This window comes from Sturnus vulgaris, chromosome 21 (assembly GCF_052056855.1).
Source record: "Sturnus vulgaris isolate bStuVul1 chromosome 21, bStuVul1.hap1, whole genome shotgun sequence".
NCBI lineage: Eukaryota > Metazoa > Chordata > Aves > Passeriformes > Sturnidae > Sturnus > Sturnus vulgaris.
The window spans coordinates 264,499-272,314 of record NC_142263.1 but is presented as its reverse complement, the minus strand read 5'-3'; positions in this window follow the sequence as shown (position 1 = coordinate 272,314).

The window sequence follows — 7,816 nt, the reverse complement described above, 5'->3', positions numbered from 1 at the left end:
ATGTCTCAGTAAAAAAAAAAAAAAAAAAAAAAGAAGAAGAGCTGTAATGCCACTGAAAACCATGTTGATGTTCACTCCAAGCAGACTTGCCTTATTTTGTATTCAAAATATTAGAAATGGAAGAAGTATGCATGCAATTCCCTCAAGCTTTCAGTTTTCCTCAGGAAGTCATGAGTCATAAGCAGGCAACTGGAACAAAACAGAGATGCTACATTTGAAAAGGAAGAGCTTAACACTTGAGATTGTTAAAGTGAGCAACAACCACACTATACGAGGTGGAATCCAGATTCTCTATTGAACTGTAGGTAAAACGTGGGTAAACCATACTAGAAGAGAGGACATAACAGGAGAGAAAATGGTTTTTCTTCCTGGAAACCAATTGCAAAATAAAGCCTTTAAAGCAATCCTAAAAAAGCATGAATGTCATCACCAGTAGTTCTGTCTTTCTGCAGTGCTTTATGAATTTTCCATTAAACCCATTTCTTTTAAAACCCATTACTCATTGCTAAGACCAAGCTACGATACTACTGCAGCAATATTAACCTCCATGAAATAATTAAAGGATGGATTATCAGCATGAGACCTTACATGACACCTCTCTGGAACCTAATGTGTCTTCCAACGGCCTGCAATATAATGAGATGTTCAAATATAAAATGTTGAGTTACTGCTTTTGTCACTTGTGACATTTATTCAATCAGAAAGATCCCACTTCCCCACTGCATTACTTACACTTTACTTTTGACCTTGGGTGGTTGAGAGCAATCTTTAAGGAAGCTATCCCTTTGAATCTCCTTCTTATATTAGCATTTAATTAATCTAACAAATTTCCTGATGTACAATTATAACGGACTGTAAATCAGCTCTTCCCCTTTGAACCACCATGTTGCATTTTTTAGCCTTCTGCATACTCAGACCAGCAAACACATCCATCTCTCAGCTCTTCCTACACAGCACTATTGATCCTGGTTCCCAGATCAGGAGCTTTTCCCTTTGCAGGACTCCACCTTCCACCCTCACACCCTGCTCCTCCGTCTGGGGGCCCCTCAGGTTGCACCATCCTGGTGTTTCTGTATTCCCTGGTGTGTCCAAGAAAATGCTGAGATCTTACCAGGGAGGGTATCATTTCTGGACATGGGGCATGGTCACCCCTGATGGCTGCATGTTTTTCCCCAAGCTGAAAGAGCAGCAGAGAGGAGAATGGCTTCTCTGGATCACATGAACCAGTGTCAAGCAACCCCTCAAATGAGGAGGAATACGATTGAAGTGCATTGTTAAATATTTTATGCAATAGTGAAGATGATGAGAAAGGCCCCAAGATTTTTGAATGAAATCATCTCTAACTGAGGACATGTGATCTCATCGATGCAGTCTCTCCCTGCCCTCTTGGTGCAGAGTTTGTTCTGCCCTGCTCCTGGAGCCTGCTGGTCACAGCCCTGGTCTGCACATCCCAGCTCGCCCCCTGCCCACCCTGGGGACACCAGGCAGGATTTTTCTGCCGTTCAGGGCTCCCCAAGCCCTGGCTGGAGCTCGTCCAGGTGCTGCCCCAGGGCAGGGCACAGCACCCACCTGCCCTCCTGGCTCTTGCCCTGTTGCCTTTCATTGTGCCCGTGGAGAGCTCCAAGGTGTGTGGGCAGGAGAGCCCATGGAATCACAAGCTCTTAAAAGTACTGAAAACAAAAATAATTCCTCCCGTGACCCGCAGTGGAGAGACCTTTCTGCTCCAGTGGGGTGGGCTGGAAGCAAACTGCATTATCTGGAGCAGTTGGTGCAGACACACAGTGACTGGATTACGAGCACTTATCCCAAAGGAAAAACAGACAATCACAGCCTTTGGATTTTTAGGTATGTCAGAAGCTGCATTAACCTGTAATGCTTCTGAAATAAAGCACTTAGTACCACCCTACCAAAATTATACAGCTCATTTCATAGCAGAAAATTCAAGTCACAATGAATGAAAAACACAGAGAGGGAAGTGATTTAAAGGCAACACCTTGCTAATGACAAGAACATTTCTTTGACGAGTGAGGTTATAAAGGAGCAGTCTGCAGTACAACTGCATCCCTCATGAAGCATCAAATACGCTGGAAAATAAACCAAATCTTCCACGCTGACTTAGCCCATTACAGTGATGTTCTGGAGAATTGTCACACACACACAAACACACATTTGGTGCGTGTGTGACTGCACGGGCAGCGGGTCCCACATCCCCACGCAGGGTCAGGGGTCCCCTGGAGCCTCTGCACTGCCCTGGGGGCACAGGGCTGGGACAGCACCTGGGGACAGGGCACAGCTGCACCCGAGCCCTGAGCTCTGCTGGAGGAGCTCTGCCCAAAGAATCTGCAGAACATTTGTTTTCGTAGAAACACTCTTTTTTTTTTTTTTTTTTTTTTTTTTTTTACAGTCACTCATTTAAATGGATTCCACTGTGGCTGTTTTATGCCCCTCTTTATTCCAGTAGAGACTAAATTAAGCTTTGAAGTTTAGTGAGAAATCCTAATGGCATTCAACTTCAATGCTATTGCCTGAATCCTGGGGAATTAAAGAAAGGGGGAGAGCAAGAGGAAAGAAACCACTCTTTTATTGTTTTCTACAGCTTGATCCTGAAATGACTGACTTTGAAAATAACCTTAGCACATAACTTTATGCATTATTCATATATACTAAAACATGTAAACACAGTTTTCAAAGGTTAAAATAAAGCTCTTTTCCTGTACAGGTTACAATTATTTAATATTTTGACACAGCAACTAACATCATTAATATTAAACAGCACATAGAAGGAAAAAGTCATCTTAAACAAGCATGAACTTTTCTCATCAGTATGGAACATCTACACATTGCCCAGGAAACAGACAGACTACAAGTATGCACAGGAGTCTTCCTAAAGGAGGGAAGAATTAAACGTTTTAATTTTGTATAAAACTGTAGCTGCCACTTAGCCATTGACTGAGAATGAGGTCGGTCAAAATGTGTATTTGCAAGGAATGTTTTGGCATGGTAACAGTCTTGGGGGATCAAATAGTGCCATTATTCCAGTTTTCAGGAGTAAGAATGACCATGACAAATGGAAGATAAATTAAGCTGTATTCACTTACTACAACAACAGACAGGATGCTCCTAGAGCACACACTGTGTGGGCTGATTTAAGCCTCTGCCCTCCCCACAGCAGAACTTTTGTACAGCTCTGAGCCACAGGACAGCCCAGAGATGCAAATTCTGTGCTCTTTGGGCAGTGCCAAAAATATAATTTCACCATTTCAGCACTGTCATGACCGACATGGAACAAGGCCATGTTCAAAGTGTCTCAAATTAAGAAAATAAATTTAAAACAAACAAACAACAACAAGAAAAGTTGCACCTGCCCAAGGAGGTGCATTGAAAAAGCCTTGGTTTAGTTCACAGTACCTCAGCTTTACAAACCCAGCTCATGGTTGTTTTTGAGTGACTGAACAAAAACCAAAATCCTTCCTGGGCTGTTTTGTTCCTCAGACTATTTACACTCACAAATTGTCTCTTCAGCTCTCTTACGTGGCAGCAATACAGGAGAGTAAAAAGGGTAAATAAATGGAAATTTCTAATTTCTTCTGGGACAGGAAACAAAATTGCTCCTCACAATTACAACAGCATCAAAATTAAGTTCTTCTGAGCTTTTGTAAACACAGAGGTTTGTTACAAACACTAAATCCACCTCTACCCACTCTCCATGAAATGAGGCACAACAAAATTATTTTCCATGTACTTTCTGCATTATTTCACAGAGGATTGTTCATGATGTTTAATTTGCTATCACCGCAAATATATAGCTAATTATAATTAGACAAGAAAATGCAAACCATTGCATTCTGTCATTCTCCAGACCTGTGTAAGGAAGACTTATTTTACAGAACACCTCACTCCTCTCAAGCCAGAAAAGCCAAAATCCTTCATTTTAATCACTCACTGCAGGACATATGGTAAGTGCAAATACATCCAAGCTGAAATTGCTAAAGCATTAGCATATATGCAAAGTACCTTTAATCAGAACCATGCAGAGGGGAACTTCCAAAACAACTTTTTTCCACAGCATTTTACAAAAACTCATATTGTTATTTGTAAATTACAAAAAAAAAAAAAAAAGCAGGCCTGCATCCCCAGTGTGGAGAAATAAAAATTACATCAATTCCTGGCCAATCCTGCCAATTTTATCTGTACTAGGAGCACAATAAAACTATTTCTATAAAAGAGTGGAATAAAAAATGAGAATGGCTTTTATTTAACTAATCTAAGAATTAATTAAAATAAAGATTTGCTGTCAGTTGTGAGCATCAACAAAGGAACAGAACATTATTCTAATAATGGCTTATTACATTATTTCTCTGCTGGAATGCAATATTGATTGGAAGTCCTTGGGATGGAACAAATTGATTATTTGTGCAAATTTAACAACTGTTTGCTTACAGATGCAAATGCTTATTGTTTAATTTGAAATAAGTCTGTAGGCAAGTTCCAGATGCTGGCAAAGGCGGCTCAGGGCACTCACAGCTCCGAGCATTTACAGCTGAGATTCATTCATTGACCCCGGCCTGTGCTCAGGGGTGACCCAGCCCAGCCCAGCCCTTCCCAGAGCCCACACCTGAACCCGGCTCCTGCCAGCCCCGGGGGCCAGGAGGGCTGGGCAGCGGGGCTGGCACATCCACAGGGGCTGGCACATCCCCTGGAATGACACATCACATCCCTGGGATGGCACATCCATCACATCCCCTGGAATGACACATCACATCCCTGGGATGGCACATCCATCACATCCCCCCGGCTCCCTCCCCCGCCTCCAGCCGGAGCCACACCCGGACCTCGCGGGTGTTGAACTCCCACCTCCAGGGTCCCACATTTAAAGGGAGTCACCCAGAGCCCGCTCCACACGAACACGGAGCCACAGCTCTGCCCCAGCCCTCCTGCGGGAAACTCCTGCCGAATTGCCGGCGGCCACGGCGGCAGGAGAACCTGAGAACCCCGGGGCAGGAGAAGCCCAGGGGCAGGAGAACCTGAGAACCCCGGGGCAGGAGAAGCCCAGGGGCAGGAGAAGCTCAGGGGCAGGAGAACCTGAGAACCCCGGGGCAGGAGAAGCCCAGGGGCAGGAGAACCTGAGAACCCCGGGGCAGGAGAAGCCCAGGGGCAGGAGAACCTGAGAACCCCGGGGCAGGAGAAGCCCAGGGGCAGGAGAACCTGAGAACCCCGGGGCAGGAGAAGCCCAGGGGCAGGAGAACCTGAGAACCCCGGGGCAGCCCCAGAGCAGCGCAGGGAAATCCTGTGCCGGGTCCCCGCTCTGCTCCCCTGCCAGGACCTGCCACCCCCGGACGGGCAGACAGCGTTAGAGCTCAATGAGAAATCTCTGCAGGCCACAAAGGCGGGGGGCGGTTCTGTGTCTGGGAGTGAATCTCACAAGCCACGGTGCAGGATCCCCGGGAGGGAAGCGAACGGCGCCGCTCGGAGCTAAACCCGCGCTGAGCTGACCGAGCCTTGCCGGGCATTCCGCGGGCCATCCTGCTCTCTGGGGCTGCCGAGAACATTGCTTTAGCTGGGAAAAGTTAGCATCATTCCGACTTCAAACAGACTTCTTTTGGTTTATCAGCTGCTGAGGATCATCTCCTTCAGCCATTTCAAAGTAATAAAAATGTTGTTTAAAAAACTGATTGCAACTGGTAAACTGTCCATGCAAGGAAACATGAAAAGCAATTTCAAAGTGCAAGTTGCAAGTCTGAAGAGATGCCTATTGCTATTTGTGCAGTAAAACAGACAAGGGAATCATCAAGTGATTTGGGTTTTGATACAAATAGATGGGAAAACGCTGCTCTGAAGTAGCACAGAATTCAGGTTTTCATAAAAATGAGATTAGCAAGAGAAATGCAGTGTCACAGTACTCAGCTGCCTTTTCCCATCAGCAGAAGCTGCACTGTTAGCCTCACAGGGTTATCAAAGGCTGGCAAAAACAAGAATGAAGTTTAACATGGAAAAGCCTCCAATGTTAAAACTAAGGTCTATTAATATCCACAAGCTTCTCCCTCTGTTTGGAATAACAGTGTCAGAACTGCCAAAACAACTCCCAGAGTTCAGGACGAAGAATTTGTGACCGTTCTGAAGAAAGAAATGCCCTCACACATCTGTTTGTGGGTCCAGAACAGTGAAAGGCAACTACAATATTAATAAAAAAAAATCTTAGAGGCAAAGAGCAAGAGAACGTATTTCACCCAAAACAATGAAACACCTCTTAAATTCAGCCCTTTCGCACCTCTGTAAATTGCAATAATTGGAAGAGAGGGGAAAAGCTCAATGCTGATAGATTATTTATTTCTGTGAGTAACAGCTTCTGACCTCTTGCAACCTGATAAAAAGGAAATGACCCAGGGGCCTATTTGTGCATTCTCCATTACCATTTCACATTACTTCCACTCACAGCTTACCTGCCTCGATGAGGAATAACACACTTCTGCTTTGAGGAGACTCCGAGCTGCTGCCAGCGATCTGTGCAGCATCTCCTGTGCCCTGTGAATATTCATGCTCCTGGGGGATGCTCCGTGGGGTGAGGTGGCCACAGTCCTTTCAAAAGGAGTCAGGAATGCCACCAGCACTTGAAAAGCCACCCAGTCATTTTACTCTTTATTGAAAATATTTTGCTTTCCCCTTCTTCCATACAATTAAATTTGCCATGGTGAATTGGCATGCAAAATTGTCCTCTCCATATACATTGTTGTTAAATTACTCTATAATTAGTGCTAACATATTGTACTTAGAGCATTTACTATGCTTGATGGTTCCATCAACATAACCTTATTGTGATCTATAGCAGTAAGGACGACAATTAAAATGGTATTACTCACTTTTAAAGAGCCACTGACAAGTTCTACCTACATTTGCAAGCATCCTTTCAATCATGCTTAGCCACCTCCATAAACTCTATTAAATAATTCTATAGTGCTCATTTCCCTGTGGAGAGAGGGAGAAACAGAAAAGCCTTCCCACCCTTTGGGCAGGGCTGGGAGGCAGAGAATCCAGAGCCATGATGGGGTACCTGCCTCCCATGGGGCAAACACGGGGGGCTTTTGAATGCCCAGAAAATCAGTGCTGGGAATCCCCCATATCGTTCAGCAGGAACTGCCATCCTGAGTTCTCCAGGCACTTCTGCAAATCCAGGAGGGCAGAATTTACAGAGCCCCAGGGACCCAACAAAACAGAGAATTCATTCCTCTATTGGAATTTTATCCAGTTACATGGGCCTATTCCCTGTGCACTCTCTCAGAGGCAGGACCAAGATTTAGCCCTTGGTTAGAAGGAATATTTATACATCTGCTTCATGCAAGCTGAGTGCAGGACCCACCATAAATAGGTAACTTAACACTAAAATTACTTTTAAAATGAAGCCTTCATTTTTCATATGGAAAAGGAAATCCATTGGAATACTAATAGGCTACATCTTTCAGATTTGTATTCAGGTATGGGGGAGCAGGGTGAGGAGGAGGGGTAGAAATGACCTCAATTCTGACAGTCACATAATTTTGTGGTTCAAAAGTTATTGGAACGTTTCAGAGCATAATGCCCAATGATTTGCATTCCAGAGACCTTCCCCAGAAACTGGAGGATTGCTGAAGGCTGAGTATCTCAGCTCTAATGCTTGTGCCCTTTTCTCAAATTAGTGATACTGTCAAGCTCTGATGAGATCATATCTGACACAGAGAAAAATTATGGTAACAGTCATGTGTGATCTTATCCAGCCCAACTCCTATTTCCATGGGAGTACAAAAGGAAAGAAAGCTCCATTAAACTGTATTTGAGAAGGTGA